Source organism: Hyperoodon ampullatus (assembly GCF_949752795.1).
Source record: "Hyperoodon ampullatus genome assembly, chromosome: 3".
In the NCBI taxonomy this organism is placed as follows: domain Eukaryota; kingdom Metazoa; phylum Chordata; class Mammalia; order Artiodactyla; family Ziphiidae; genus Hyperoodon; species Hyperoodon ampullatus.
Window position 1 is genome coordinate 28,457,978 of NC_136916.1, and position 16,932 is coordinate 28,474,909.

The following is a 16,932-nucleotide window of genomic DNA, read 5'->3' on the forward strand; positions in this document are numbered from 1 at the left end:
CATAGTTCTACATGTAAAACACAGAAGTTTAAAACTGCTAGACAATAACACAGGAGAAAACCTACGTGACCTTGGGTATGGCAACGACTTATATACAGCATTGTAAGTACAATCCATGAAAGAATTGATAACATGGAATTTATTAAAATGAAAATCTTCTACTTTGCCAAAGACACTATTAGGAGAAGGAAAAGAGAAGCCAGACTGTGAAAAAAATATTAGCAAAGAACATATTTAATAAAGGACTGGTATCAAAAATATACAAAGAACTCTTAAAATCCAACAATTAAAAAAAAAAAAACTAGGGCTTCCCTGGTAGCGCAGTGGTTAAGAGTCCGCCTGCCGATGCAGCAGACGCGGGTTCGTGCCCCGGTCTGGGAGGATCCCACATGCCGCAGAGCGGCTAGGCCTGTGAGCCATGGCCGCTGAGCCTGCGCATCCAGAGCCTGTGCTCCGCAACGGGAGAGGCCACAACAGTGAGAGGCCCGCATATCGCAAAAAAAGAAAAAAAAAAAGCTAAAAACTAAAAAATGGGCAAAAGAGCAGAACAAAATCATCACCGAAGATACATAGAAGGAAAATAAGCCTATGAAAAGTGCCCAACATCATATCTCATTGGGGAAATGCAAGTTAAATCAATAAGATACCACTGCACACCTATTAGAATAGCTAAAATCCAAAACAGTGACAACGTCAAAGGCCAGGATGTGGAGCAACAGGGACTCTCATTTGTTTCTGGTGGGAATGCAAAATGGTATGGCCACTTTGGAAAACAGACAGTTTTTTACAAAAGTCATAAAAGAGTTTTTTAACTAAAACTCTTACTCTGTGAACCAGCAGTCATGCTCCTTGGTTATTTACCCAGCAAATTGAAAACATCACCACATAAAAATCTGCACATGGATGTTTATAGAATCTTTATTCATAATTGCCAAAACTTGGAAGCAACCAAGATGTACTTCAGTAGGTGAATGGATAAACTGTGGTCCATCCAGACAGAATATTATTCAGTGCTAAAAAGAAATGAGCTAAATGCATGTTACTAAGTGAAAGAAGCCAATTGAAAAGGCTACACACTGTATGAGTCCAACTATAAGACATTCTAGAAAAGGCAAAATGGTGGAGACAGTAAAAAGTTCAGTGGTTGCCAGAGGTGGGAGGGATGAATAGGTGGAGTACAGAGGATTTTTAGGGCAATGAAACTAGTCTGTACAATACTATAATGATGGACCCGTGTCATTATACATTTGTCCAAACCCATGGAATGTACAATGCAGAGTAAGCTCTAATGTAAACTATGCACTTTAGTTAATAATACTGTATTAATATTGGCTCATCAAATATACCACAGTAATGAAATGTGTTAATAATTTGGGAAACTCAGAGAGCCCTGAAGAGGTATATGGTAATGTGTGTTTTCCTCTCAATTCTTCTGAAACCCTAAAACTGCTCCAAAAATGAAATCTATTAATTAAAAACAGGCAGCATGGATTCATCAACTGAACAGTGCTGCCTCCCATTTCTAGTTCCCAAACTGCCAAGCACCCCCTCCAAGGATCCCCTCGCTGTACTGGAACTCTGACGCTTCAGCAGAATCTGACTGTAGGTTTGTGTCAGCTGGGCTGGCTGGCGTCGGCTTCCTGGAGCGCCTGGGGTCTCTGCAAAGAGGTGACCTCCGGGCACCCACAGCCCTCTCTGCATCCACTGCCTCATAAAGAGCCTCCTGCTTTGCTGTGTCTTGAGTGGGTGGTCTGGGTCTCTGACAGCCAGGATGACCCTGAAACTCATTTCAGTTTGAATCATCCTTGTATTGGGTTCAGTGAGTATTTAATTGTATATTCTCTATTATCTCATATTAACCATGAAGCTCAAGTTCGATTCATCCTGAAATTTTAGTCAAACCAAAGGGAAGAGTGAAAGACTTTCCCCTTATTCTCTCCTTCCAAGAGTACAGAGCAGCTTCTCCCCACCTCCCACCCAGAACACGTGGGGCTGATTATGATGCTTGTTTCTGAATATGTTAAAAGCATGCTGGTGATGCAAAGACTTTAACAGGAGGCAGGCCAGGAGGGGTCACCTGGATTGTGAGAGCTTTGTGGACAGCCCTCATGCCTGACCTGTGGTCAGTCTTCATTATCTTGCATTACTTCAGTTCCATAAATCTGGCCTCAACAGAGATGAAGAAAAAACAAACAAACCCAGTTCGTCATTTTTGCCTGGGAAAAAAGTTCACCAGAGTGTCCCTTAGGAGATATCAGTTGGTCAGACATGACCACTAAAGCACCTGAAAAATCACTCCATCTGTCAGGCCACCTCCTCCACCCACATCCCGTGGACACAGCAACAAGAAACAGCCGCTTGGGAAGGGAGTGCATTTCATTAATACACAAGCAGTGGCCTTGACACACCGAACAGGCTCTTTAGGCTGCGATGGGGCCAGATCACCTCTTTAACTGACTGGAGTGCAGTGACAGCCAAAGTTAAAGGGGATTATCATTAGAAACTGTTTCCTTCCTAATGGCAATGATGATGACCTTCCACTTAGATAGCTCCACTCAGCTGGAATGGCCACAAGCTTATTATGTACTTAAAATAATGCACCTTATCAATCACTAAAATGTCACTGCTTCCAGGAGGGAAAATTGCTGTCCTATTACAGCCAGTGGCCATTGGACCCCCAGACTGAGGAAAAATATTAGCTTTTGAGGGATGGCTTTTTTCTTCTGAGTCATGTGTTTTGGGTTTGTTTGTTTTACTCGCAGTTAACTGTCCCTTTTAAAGTTTAAACGTGCTAATGATTTAATTGTTTTCCTAAGAATACCAAATACAGACCTCAGTTTACAGCTCAACTAAGAAACAGATTACTCATCTATAAATACAAATAAAAACCATTTAAGTTCCCCTAAAATTTACTCATCTGTTGCCTACATTTTTTAAGGAAATGTATTTTGGAGAAAAATAATCCTCTTACCTGCAATCATTTGTACAAAGTCAAAGTAAAATTCTCCACACTCAGGCTTCCTTCTTTTGTGGTCACCATTTCTTGGTGTGTCTGAGACTGAAGTCCAGTGCTGCTCCTGAAGGTGTCCTTTGACAAATGCACCCCACAGGGTGACCACCTTGGAAACATCCTTGGTGAGAACCGCTGTCTTACCAGCCCCAGGCGTCCCAGCACTGCCATCTCCTGAGGATATGGGTCCACGGTTTCCTGTGAATCAGTCCTTTCTCTCAGAAGAAGCATAAAGGGTTCCTCACAGCCACCCCCAGAACTCTGCTGCAGCCCCCACTCATCTCGCTCCCCTCCCCTTCCAGCCCTTCAGTACTTACCCTGTAGTTAACTCCATACTTGTCCTATTACATGGCCATTTCCTGACTGTTCTGTCATATGGTTTTGTTTTCTCACCTGGATCTGAACTCCAAGGGGACAGAGATCCTCTCTCCTTCATCCCGACAGCCACAGCACCTTGCCCATCCATCGCAGGGCTAATACACGACATCAGCAGATGTTGGCTGATTTCAGCCATGGCCCTGCTGGAGTGGTCAGTGCTGTCTCCATCCGTGCCCCACACAGCCAGTACCTACCAAGCATGTCGCAGCTCTTAGTGTCTTTCTGGGACGGAGGCCTAAATCAAAACCCCCCAGTTCCTGTGCATTTAAATTTATGTGGGATTCCCTTTTGTCACAATGACTCAATAATACAAATCAAAGTGTGGGTGGGTTTCACAATTTTCCAATGAACATGGGACAAGGGACTAATAGTTGGAGCATATGAAACCTTGAGGTGAACATTCTCTCTTCGTGTTTCTCTGTCTCTGTCTCTGAGGCTCTCTGTCTCTTGTCTTACTTCTTTCCCACCTTCACTCCTTTCCTTCCAAACCCTTGAATGCAGACTGACTTACTGTAAACCAGGTGACAGACGCTGGGTTTCCAGGACAGCTTTCCAGGTCCTCACCACGTCACCAGGCAGGAGGTGGGGTAAGCAGCTGCCTTTAGCACTTTGTCTCCATCATTATCCACCAGGTTTTATCAGTTGCAGACTCTGAAGTGCATTTGGCTTCCGAGCTGTAAATCATGAACAGGAATGATATCAAGGCTGAAGGGGAACAACAAACAGATCAGCCCTACAGCAAAGTACAAACCAATAACACCCTTTGTCCCTGTGGAGAATTGGATGAGATTTCCTCACAGGAGGTTGTCCACAGCATTACGACAAAGCAATTTCCACTGTAACCTGAGGGCACGGTTCCCACAGGATGGGCCTGGGGTCTATTTCATTTACATGCAGGTCAAACATCCAATTGATTTTTAACTGTCCATTTTATTATTTGTCAGTAAAAAAGAGAAGAAATCCAATTTTAGGGATTGGTCCCCATAGGCAAGGTACTGTGAACATAAATGTATCCTGTTTAGCCTTGGCGATGTGTTTCTCAGCCATATGCCCCTCCCAGCCTGGAGAGCCGCAGGTTGTGGCTGATAGGGCAAAGGTTGCCAGGGCTGAGTGCTGGGAGAAAGCTGTGCACAGTTGTTGTTAGGAGCCATAAAGGCTTTATCACCTTCTTTACTGCTGAAAATGCCAGTTTGTTCACTTCTGGGGTTAAGAGAATAACAGGTTTTAACAAGTCATCAGCCATTTGTACTTGAGCATGAACTAGGTCCATCAGATTAACATGTAGCTTCCAGTCCACTGGAGGAGACAATGATGACGAGGGCTCAGAAGGAACAGAGAAATACCTAGAGTGTGATTCTCAGCATTTATACCAACTACTCAGAATCACCTAGAGACACTTGTCATAGCTGCAGAGTCCTGGCTCCACGCCCAGGAATACACACACACACAATGGTCTGGTCAACATGTTTACTCTTTGATACAAAATATCCCCTAGTGTCCTATTCGAAATATTGTGTTTTCCCTTAAAACATCAAAACCTAACTGGGCCTGGTTGGAAAAACCCTGAGATAGCCACAGCCTGATGTGAAGCAGAAGGCAAGCAAGGAAGAGGTGGAGGAAGCAAGCCAGGGCAGGCAGCCCAGATGGTCCCCAGGAAGATGGCACCTGCCATAACAGCATCCAGTGTGGAGAGAGAACAAGTGGCGTCCACTTGGACTGGTATTGAAATCCCACACCTGAGGGCAGAAGCAGGAGTTCTAGGTGATGGCTGTGTATGCCCAGGTATATCTGGGCTGTGGCACCAAGCACCATACTGCTAGAAAAGGCATCTGCAGCCTCTGTGATACCAGCTAGTGACACTGGTAAGAGAAGCCAGGAGGAGGATTGTTGAGGATCAACAAACCCAACCTCAGGCTAGGCCCAGCAAGACCTGGTGTCCAGATGAGATTGTCATACACCCTAGAGACTGTGGAAGCTCTCTGTGACGTTTAGAAGAAAATTTTCCCTTGGTGAGGCACACAGATGTATGTATCTCATGAAGGACTTAATTCCGAATAGGAAGACATTTCTATCTCCTCTGGGCGTGAGCTGCATTCCTGGAGTGATTTCTCAGCATTCCTTGCTGGAGGCTCTGGGGAATAATCTGCTTCCAAGCTCATTCCAGTGTTGGCAGGGTTCAGTTCCTTGTGGTTGTAGGACTGAAGTCCCTGGTTTCCTTGCTGGCTCCTAGCCAGGGCTGGTCTTTGCTACTGGAGGGCCCTGAATGTCTTCTCGGGTTTCCATGTGGCTCCCTCCAGCCATTGGGGTCCAGCTCTTTGCACACTTGGAGCTTCTCAGACTTCGCTTCTGCCAGCCTCTCTTGCCTCCAGCCAAAGAATGTTCTCACCTCTTCAGGGCTCACGTGATTAGATGGGCACACTGGATAATCCAGGATGTCTCTGTTTTAAGGTCCATGACCTGAACCACATCTGCAAAGACCCTCCTGCCATGTGAGAGAGCATATTATTAGGTTACAGGGATTAGTGACATAATTGAGGCCATTCTACTGACACATCCTTCAATGACACCATCAGTACGGCTTATGAAAGACTGCATTTCAGGCACAATGGAGAAACACTGGCCACTCCCTGAGATGTGGATTCAGCAAGTTTGTGGTGGAGCCCAGGGATCTGAAAAGCTTGCGTGTCTCATTTGATTCTGTAAGAGGCTTTGTCTATACCCCGACGCCAAGGCATCTAGAGCGATCACGGGAGAATTGAGTGCTTGTGGGAATACTTGGAGAGAATAGAGGAGACGCAGACTGAGATAGGATAACTGTTAAGAAGAATGCCATCTGATTAAAAATGAAGGCGCCACGCAGGACCTCGCTGTGCCACAGATTCAGCTATACCTTTACTTAAACTCCTGGAGGTACAAATTGTGAAGCATTCCCCAGTGGAACAGGCAGACAGCAGAGGTCCACAGCAGGATGTGTATCGGGACAGATTCTGAAGAAGGACTGTTTGTGGTGGACAGAAGTGAAGGTGACAGAAGCAGTGTTTGGGGGTCAGGTGCACCTTGGTTTGCATTCAGATAAATATCTTTGAAAAGAATAGTTCATGTTTATTTACCAAAACTGACTTTTGATATAAAAGGTAAACATCTTTGTCTAAACTCATTTTTTAAATTAGCATACGTCTTAAATGTCAGATGCCGTAAACATTTCTTGATAACAGTATGTTAATGGTTCCTAATAATTTAATACATTCAAAAAATTATGAAGACTTTGTGGAAAGATGTTTCTTAAAGGTTTTTGGTCCAGGTTTTATATTTGCTAAATATCTAGAAGAAGAAGTTTCAGCTTACTAAACAAAAAGAAGGATTTTCAGTGCATGAGAGAAAAATAAAATGTAAATTGTATAATTGTGTATTTGGTATGACCTTGAGATGAATGCAAACATTATCACAGTATTATATGTGTTGTGGTGTTTATGTACATTATATGGTATGGATTTATATGCATTTATTACACTTGGGATATTTCTAATCAAATGAAGAACTATGTCAATTACAATAAATCATTTTTTTGTGAAGTTGATTCTAACCACTTGTCCTTTAATAGAGAACTTCCAGAAATAGAGACAGTTATTATATAATAACCCTTGGCCACCTTTCCATATCCTGTGGGATTGCACACGGCAGAAACATTTAATTTCTCTCCATGTCTGGACTTGGTATCTTTATATATCTGATCAAGCTCATCTCACTATTAGGAGCAACCATTAAACTGAGACGGGAACATTTATCTGTGCAGAAGTCTCTGTTCACTTGATGTAGATACTGAATAAAGAAGGTAAAAGGAGTTTAAAAGTCACTCTGAAGTTACAGGCATGTAATTTACATACATATATAAATATGTAAATGTTATAAGAACATATAATGTTAAATTAATATTAGTATATAGAGAGACAGATGTAGAGAGAGAAAGAGACACATTTCCTAGTGTCCAATGTTGAGGAATTCCAAACTGGACATTTGGAAAGAAGAGACAGTTCAGGAGATGAGCAAATCCTTTTGCATGGACCACTGTATTAAATAAATTTATCTATCATGTAACAGAGTGCTAGTAAAAGGTAAAACAATTAGCACCGGTTCATGGATGCGGAAATGGCCTAGAGCATGAAATGCTCTTCAGCAAGCAGCTCAGGCAGCCTGAGGAGAGAGGGGCATGAGGATAAGCAAAGCAGAAAAAACACAGAACAAAAAGTAGAAGCTTATTTCTATGTTGAGTATGTGTGGATGTATTTTAGGAAGTTCTGTATTATTTATTACTGTTACTATTGTTATCCAGATGAAATTGAAAGAATGCCAGGCTTAGAGTGGACAATTTGGGTTTAAGGTCAGCTAGCCCGCTGGTCAGCAGGGCAGGCTTGGGCAAGTTATAGATACACTCTTAAAACTAGATGAAATGATGTGAGAAACATGCCGTCCACAGTGCCTAGTCTATAAAGGGACTGTAAACATCAGTGCTTCATCGTATAAACCATTGCCCCTATCTGCATTCCCTACTCATAGTTCAGTAACTCCTAATGTCGTCCTGACCTTCCAAGCTTCCGCTTCTTGCGGCTCCTCAAAGTGAGCTCTCCTTCATAAAACACAAGCCAAGACAAGGTCTGCCTGTCAGGAAAGGTCACTGCGTTTGGCAGGATGAGTGCCATTAGCAGCGGTCCACTGAAGTCCAGGGGGAGAAAGCAGACAACTTCCTTGCCAGGCAGGATGAGCAAGGACGCCTCTGGAGCCCTGATAACAACTGTATTCCTTCTGTGAATTGGCTGAGCCTCCTCCTGTGGTGGGGAGGACCAGGGCCCAGCCCCAGCTTCACCATCTAGTTTAATTTGACCGCGGTCAAGTTATGCAACTTCAAGCTTGGCTTTCTTTATATGTGAAGCAGAGGCAATAACACACCTGTTAGTGTAGGCACTAAATGGGGGAGTCCACATAAAACTCCTACACACTCACACTGTTCAACACAGTGCGGCCACTCTGAGCAGGGCCGGTTGCTGATGGCCTCCTCCAGCCCAACGCCGTCCAGGCTCATTCTGATACCTCAGTTCCAACTGTCCTTCAAGATGGGCATGATCATCCCTGTGGTCAAGATGAAGAAAATAAGACTCAGGAAACGTAAAGCCAAAACAAATCCCAATTTGCACGACTAGAAAATCACCTTGGGCCCAAACATGCATCACCCTTGGTACTGTGTGTGGAATAGCCCACTCCCTCAACTTGAGGGTTATGTAAAAGTCCCCACCCTGTTAAGCTCAGGTGTGCCCATGACACATGGCTTCGACCTGTGAGCTGCAAGTGGAAGCAGGTGTCACCTGTACCCAGAAGATTTAAGAACCTGTGCAGTCTTCCTCCTCATCTGCCTGGTTCCAGAGGGAGGGCAGGCGAGACATGGGGATCCAGACCCACAGTTAATGCCCCTTCCTGTGAAGCAAGCTTCGCTCAGGTTGAATCACATTAAAAGCCTGTTGTCTTTACCATTTAGTATTAAGAAATGACTAATCAATCATGTCCAGATACCAATAATCCTCTGCTTATTTAATTTGCAAAGCTTCTATGCTTAGTATTTAGTGATTAGGATGAAGTTTCCATGTAACATAAATATTTGTTGTAATACTAAAATTGTGTTAGCAAATTTTTCTTCCTTAGGCAGTGAACAGTGAATAAAGCTAAATGTGAATTTAATTATTCGGGATAAGGCACAATTCCATAGATTTAGCTTCAGAAACTGTTGAAAATTATTGTTATGATTATATATCTGAGATAAATTAGTTTCTGAGTCTTTATTTTCAGAAATCCAAACTCAGAAATGAAATTAGGTCTGGATAATTCATATTCAGTACATTCCAGTTTTAATGTAACTGAATCATGTTGCATTGAAACCTGGTAACAGTATTGGCCAATTTACAGGGCAAACTAATCAGATAATCTGATAACCCATAAAATAATCCTATGAAGGACTCAACATTTAAAATGATGGAGACACTATATGTAATGATTAAAGGTATCAGGCCAGGAGAAAATGATCCTATATAAAATGACTAGTCACATGCAAAAAAAATGACTATTCATCCCTGCTATGTTTAGGATGGGTCTCCTAACGTAATTTGTAAACTATAAATTAACACAAAATAGTAGTAGTTTTTTACATCACAATGTAAATCAAAAGATTCCAATACCAACTGCATCACCTACAAAAGGAACAGGAAAGGACTTATAATTTTTTTTATTTGGTTTATTGCATGATGACTTTCTGTGTTCCTCCTACAACTGCTATATGGGGCACTTAGGATGCAATGGTATGAAAGTAAAGTAGAAAAAGAAGCAAAGAAAATATTCATTTTTGTTCAGCAGTATAAAACATGAAACAATAGAAACACGTGAAATATGAACAATGAAATATATTGTAAACCCAAGAGTATACAGCATTTTGAAATACATGAGCCAGCGTTTCAAATAAACATGCAAAAGTGACGGTTAGGTGTGCTAGAAAGGTGTGTCTAATACTGTAGAATATTACGCTCACTTTATTTTTAATTTGATATTACAGAAATGAAATTTGTGCTGAAGAGGAAAGCAAGAACCATACTGATACTCCAAGATCTTCCTAGCTCCTCAGAAAGGTTAGTGAAACTATTAAGCATTCTTTGAAGTGGAGGAGATTAAGGAGACAGCTCATTGAGGGGAATAAATCTCTACCTGGAACAGAGGTCTGCAGTGGGGGCTGGAAAGCTATCTGAACAAAAGTCATAGCATTTGAGATAAGAAAGGGATGAGCAGCAAAGGAAGCTAAGGCCCTCTCTTTCAGAATAAAATTCGTGGAAATGTATTCTCCCATAGTCTATCTATAAGTGCAATTCTGAGACCTTTCCGATTCAGCAGTCTAATAAAATGACTCTGGCATCGCATGTCATTTGCTCCACGTTAATTCCACTTATCTGTCATCCCCTCTTCATTAGTCAACAAATATTTACGGAGAAGCTGTCATCTGCCTGGGACTGTGAAGTGCAGGACAGAGAGATGGCAGGGACACCACACCTCTCCTCAACGAAGTTTCCTAGCAACAAGGACACCCTGTGCCCTCAGGATCCCAGAGGCAGCACTGAGCTGCTAAGCACCTGCCTTGGAATCTGACGTAGGAGACCCAGCCCTCAGGTGGGGCTTGCCGAGGTGCTGCACTGCCTCCGCGCAGTTCTGTGGGTTCCTCTGAACACTTTTGCATACACGCTGTTTTCTGAAAAGAGCCACGTGAGGAAGTGACTGGGACCGTGAGTCAGTTTTTACCAGCGACTAACAGGGACCTGGAATTTTAGGCATTTTAGTCTTCATAAGAGATTTAACCACAGAGCTGAGCAAACCAAGTACGTTTCTTGATAACCATTTCATTACACGCCTCCTGCATGTGATTTAATTCCACACTCTGCTGGGCAGTGGTGGAGATTTTAAATGTCTGACGTGTTTTTTGTTTTTTGTTTTGGGGTTTTTGGGGGGGGTTTTTTGTTTTCTTTTTTCTTTCCACCCCACCACTGCCACTTTCCCCCCTTGGTGTACATACGTTTGTTCTCTACATCTGTGTCTCTATTTCTGCCCTGCAAACCAGTTCATCTGTACCATTTTTCTAGGTTCCACATATATGCGTTAATATACGATATTTGTTTTTCTCTTTCTGACTTACTTCGCTCTGTATGACAGACTCTAGATCTATCCACGTGTTTTGATGTGGAAGATCTCAGTGACCAAATTAGTTTTATTATCTGATCCAAGTCATGTCAATTCAGTCGATAAATATGTGCCAGGGTCCATTAATATACAGATAGATGATAGAAATAGATGATAGATAGATAATAGACAGATATAGATAGATGACAGATATAGATAGATATAGATAGATGGTAGATAAACAGATATAGATAGATAATAGGTAGATAGATAGATATCAATAGATAGGAGATAGATTGATAGACAGGTTGATTCACTGATAGAGAGATATGAGAGAGACAGAGAAAGAGAGGGAGGAAGGGCATCCATAGCTTCCATATGGATTAGAGGGAATTCCCTTTATTTTTGAGGGTGTCCTATGGCTACACTGAAGAATCTAAGCTTATCCATATATTTTATTTCTTTTTTTAAAACTATGAGGCAAATACATGAACAGTGGTCACTTCTGGGTTGTGGATATTCAGCTGTTTGCATCTCTTTAGCATCTCTTTCACCTTTGCATAGTTAACCTTTCATAGTTTCACCTTTGCATAGTTCACCTTTGTTGCACAGTTAACAAACATCTTACAATTTTTAAACATATCTATTGATTTTCCGAAACAATTTTGCTTTTCCATATTTACTTGCAGTTGAAATATTTCATCTGCCACATATAAAGAGCTTTTCTAGAGAGAATGTTTGTGAAGAGTTTTCCTTTCCTGTCATGTCAGTTTACCCCAGAAGCTCTCTGCATCAGGCATTGTATGAGGAAAGATTCAATCATAGGGAAGGATGTGGATAAGGATAAATATGATACTCAGTTAAGAGAAACAATTACCTTAACAGTACTTGTATTTGCTCATTGGGGTTCAACACATACAACCAAGTAAACAAACTGGGAACAGAGAATTATAATAATATGAGACTACTCAGATGGGATAGGCTAGGACAAGAGTGGAAGTGGGCTGAACCCTACAAACTACATGATGGAATAGAAGCCTTTCCTGGTCAGGTTCAGTTCATATGATGACTTTCAGAAAATAATCTTTTGAGAATGCAGATCATGTCAAATTTTTAATGTGATAAATTAATGAAATTGACACATAGAATGGACCAGCAATGGATGTATTCTCCAAAACGTTCTTTAGTTAAAATTTAATCTGAGAAAGGGACAAAACCTCCACATGTCTAGAGTCTAATTCTGAAGTCTGGCATGAGCTTGAGAGAGTGTCACCTCAGTTCTTCACTCCACCTGTAAGGAAGGAGAGACACAGAGAGGCCACCTCATGGTCCTCCTCTGGCTACTTCCTGGCTCACAAGGTCTGCTGAGCCTCGCAAGATCCCAACCAGTGCACATCTGTTGCCTTGACTGCCTGTTTGGTTCTCTGCTTGTATCTGTGCCACAAGGGACCAAGAAATAAGCTAAAGAGGACCTGGAGGGGCACGGAAGCTGAGGCTTTAACTCACTAGAATGTTTTGGTGCTTTATGAGTTTTACTGTTTTGAAAACATTTACATAAGGCTGGCCCAGGGTGCTGAGGCTGCAGGTGCCAATTTTATGAATCAGATCAATTTCTCACTTGTTAGCTGCAGTTGTATACCTTTCCCCCTAAAGACACGGTGGCCTCCAACTTTATTAGTAAACATGAAACATTGGAGAATCAGGTTCTTTGTGAGAATGGCCATGTGTTTTAACCAGCAGTGAACGTTGCTTGTGTACAGACACACTCATTCCCCATGAGTCAGCTACTTAGGAATCCATGCAAGGTAGTTTGATTTGTTTGCTCCATTTTGTTTAGATGTTTAGCTTTTGCCAAGAAGCCAGGGGATACTTCTATCAGAAAGGCAGGATAGCAGAGTGATTAAGTGTTCTGTAATCAGACTTGGCTCCCAATGTATGCTCTCTTAGACTTAAGAGTTAGATGCACTTGGCAACGAACTTACACTTGATAGCTTTAGTTTTCTCATCTGTAAAATGAGTAGGAAGATATTCTCTACCCCGTTGGTCATCATGCCTGATTCATAGTAACCAAGAACCCAATATATGTTAATTTGGGGCATGAGAGTAGCAACAAAAAATGGTTGTGTAAGCAGTGGTCCTACTTACTGTGAGTAACAGGAAGAGAAAGTCAATGTGAAGGGCGTAAGACGTAGTTGAATTGAGCAGTCTTGGGGAGAAAAGTCACCATCCTGTGAACACTCTCCAGTCTGTCCATAGAAACAGTTTATTGGCCCAACTCCTCCCAATACAGGTATCATGAAAACTCATGGCCATTGTTGTGATAAAAGCAGAGAAGAGGAAAACCATGTGATTTAAAAGGACAACTTCAGAGGCTTCTACCTGAGCAGTGGTTTAGCTGATCTACTTGATAGTTGACAATTTAAGGTGTAGTGAAGATATTTGAGTAGGAAATGCAAGTGAACCTCTCTACCCACCTGTACTTCCAGAAATGGTCTCAAAGGAAATGACAACAACAGTCCAAAAAGACTAAACATGGATGTTTCCATAAGAGGAACATGAAGAAGGGAGAGTGGTGATAAATTGGATACAAGAGTCTCTGATGGACTAGACACCCCAGTGGAATCAACAGAGGATTATAACAGGAATGACTGACAAGCAATCTGGGAGGAAGAGAGGTTTGGACAGTGAGTTTGGATGAGGAGGATTGTCAGGGAGTAGCAGGACCCGAGACTTTCTTTGTGGCCTGTGTAAGCAGGATGGGTGAAGCAGCCACTTAGATGTTCACCCTTGGAAGCCAGGGTCTCCAAGCACTGAGATCACACAGAGCAGTAGCTACACTTAGGCTGGGGAGAAGACTATGGACCAAGGGCCAACGTCTTTGGCAAATGAGGGTCTATATCATACAGACAATAGAGAGAGGATAGGATGAAAAGTCTGGCTTTATGAAGAGGGGAATTGTAAAGACACATGCTATTTTTGGACACTGACACATACTGAACATGTAAAGCCACTAACTGGTTTCAGTTCATAGAGAGCTTCAAGAGTAGAGTTAGGTTTGAGCTAAGACACGAAGGTGGTATGTGTGCTCTGATGAGAGCTTGTGAATACAATGCGGAGGGTGCCGGTTGTGGAGTGATTGTTCTAGAGGATGTCGTGAAAAACCTCAGGGAGTCTGGGAGGCAGATAGGGGCATGTGGGCTCAGGGAAGTGGGAAGCATTGTGAGTACAGCAGAATAGGAGCATGCAGATTGCTGAACAGATTTACATTACCCGTGAGTGAGGCTCATGCCTGTTTTCTCCAGTATTAGGAATATGTTGTGTCTGCCATATGATGTAAGACCACCTGACCTGTCCTTCCTCTGACTGAAGACCTCTGGACTTGTCCTCAGTCTTATTTGAGAGTCAGGGTATAAACACATTTGATCATACAGATAAACATGCGACAGTATCATGAGTTTATTTTAGATTATGTTTTGCTGAGCTGATAAGTTATGTGGAAGTGAAGAGGTAAGAAATGACATCATCAGGCCCACTCCTGAGCTTCCATGTCTTCATGAGTGAGGTCCTGCTGCAGGCAGGCGGCACAGAGCGTAGAGCCCCTGAAATCTCTAAGCCAGCTGACGGGGGCCAGCCACACTGCGGTCCCAGGCTGTCTGGTCTCCTAAGGAAGAATCTATACATTTCATTTTGTCTTCAGAATAACCTTTTCTGAATATAAACAATTTTCTTGGAAACTATTTTCCTCAAAGGGCTCTGTCTAAACACCGCAGCTGGTTCCATCCATGCAACGTGTTCAGCATTAGCCCAAAGTTCTCTGTCCTAAAAAATTCTACGGTTTACCATGCTTTCATGTTGATTTCCCATTTATTTGGATATTCTACCCACAATGTGCTGACTTCATTCTACTACTGAAATCCATAGTTAGGATGGTTCCAAAGCCTCAGATCAAAATGTGCAGTTAGGAGCGATGTCATCATGGAAGATTAAGAGTTTCTACTGTCTGCCCCCCAATTTAGATGATCACCTGTGGACTCGAGAGCCTTCCTGAAGTCCAGGGGTCCAGCAGAGAAGTTCCACACACCTTTGGAGCAAAAAAAAATAGGAGCAGATGCAATGAAGAGGGACCAGGAGCGGTCTGGCTTTGCCCAAGTGGCACAGCCAAGGGCCATGATTTCTCCCTTCGGGGGACAGTGAGATTGTGCAACAGTGCTGGCCTCCCAGCTGCACAGGACCTGTCACAGAGGCCCATGTCTCTCTCTCCCCATCCAGAGCACTGAAACTCAATGAAATCAGGAAAACAATACACAAAATAGAGCAAAACTCTAACCTGGAATACAGTGTTGTTTTGTTTGTGCCTCAATCTTTTGAAAAGAGGAACAATAGAAATATGGAATGCTCTGGAATAAGACAGGTCTTCTATGTCTGGATATGAGACCAGACCGGTTCTGCCTGAACAATTTGGGGGAAAAAATCATGTGACAATTAAAAGATGTTGTATGGAACATAACTCCTGACTCTGCTTATTGAAAGACAATCCCATGGAAGAAACACCAGGCTCATCCCTGTGGCCAGAGGGCAGACTTGACCTGCCTCGGTGACCACAGACTCCGCTCTTACTAAACTCCCAGTCACCCCTCATCTGCTTTTGCACCGGTTTGAGGAGCTGAGTTAAGACTGAAACCTGCTCACAGCCACACACCTTAGGGAATCAGAGGGAGAGAGGATGCCACTTATGCTGTTATTATTATTATTATACTTGTTATAAAAGAAATACAAGGTCTGTCAGAGTATCATTCTGCTCACTCTCCTGCCTCTGATGGGAAAGCCTGAGTGCCCTGTCTGTACCCACATACTTGAGGAAGTGCACATTCACGGGAGAAACTGTATCTGTGGGAGAAAAAGCTTGGGCTACGGTATGTAGAATATTAAGAAAGTATCAAGTGGCAAAACTTTTGAGTCAAGATGCCTCCTTTCAGGAACTGCGAAATCTCAGGCCAGTTTCAGGAAGGGGGGCAGAAATCCAAGTGGCACTCAGCATCCTGCTTCAGATTTGATGACTCAGATATTCACAGGCCTGTGTTTTGATGAGTCGCTAGCAAGAGGAGCCCCTCGTCTACAAACATCCAGCCCCTCAGAGGGACTGGCCGTCGTGGACACATTGCTAACCAGTACTTACATGTGGTTGGTCAGCACTGGGGAGTGGAATGTGCCATTTTTGTTCAAAAAGAAGGAGCCACCACCTTTGAAGATGCCATCACCCGGTTAGCTCGTGCAAGTTCACGGTGTTCTATCTACTCCCTTTCCAAAGGAGCACCTCATTCTGTACTGACAAAGAGGCCTTCCTGGTTTGCCGCGCCAGCCAATTTTTTTCTTTTTTAACCGTTAGCTGGGAGGGTGTCCTTGCGGTGCCAGCAATAGCATCCAGGGCTGTAATTTTTCCAAATCACTGGTTTTGTTTAGCAGAATGGAGTTGGCTGTCCACAGCAATCCCAACAACAGAATGGAGGATGTTTAGACGGCAAAGTAATTAGGAGACTGTCAGAGGAAATCCCACATGAAGCTGATCTCCTGTGAGAGCCAAGCCAGTGTCTCAGAACTGGGTCGCACAGAAACGCTTCTCAGCTTTCAGCTTGGATCTGCTCTCTTGTCTGTTCCTGGAAGGCCAGGTGCCCTGAGTGGTTCCCTGGCCTCTTGCCCCGTTGGCCCCTGTCCTCGGGTCCTGAGGAGGGGAGCTGGCCAGCACCCCGCTGTGCCTTATTAGGACTGTGGCTCCCAAATCAACACTATTCATTCTGATACACGCGCCTCCCCTTCAGAGATCGACTTTTTCTGCTTGTCAAATT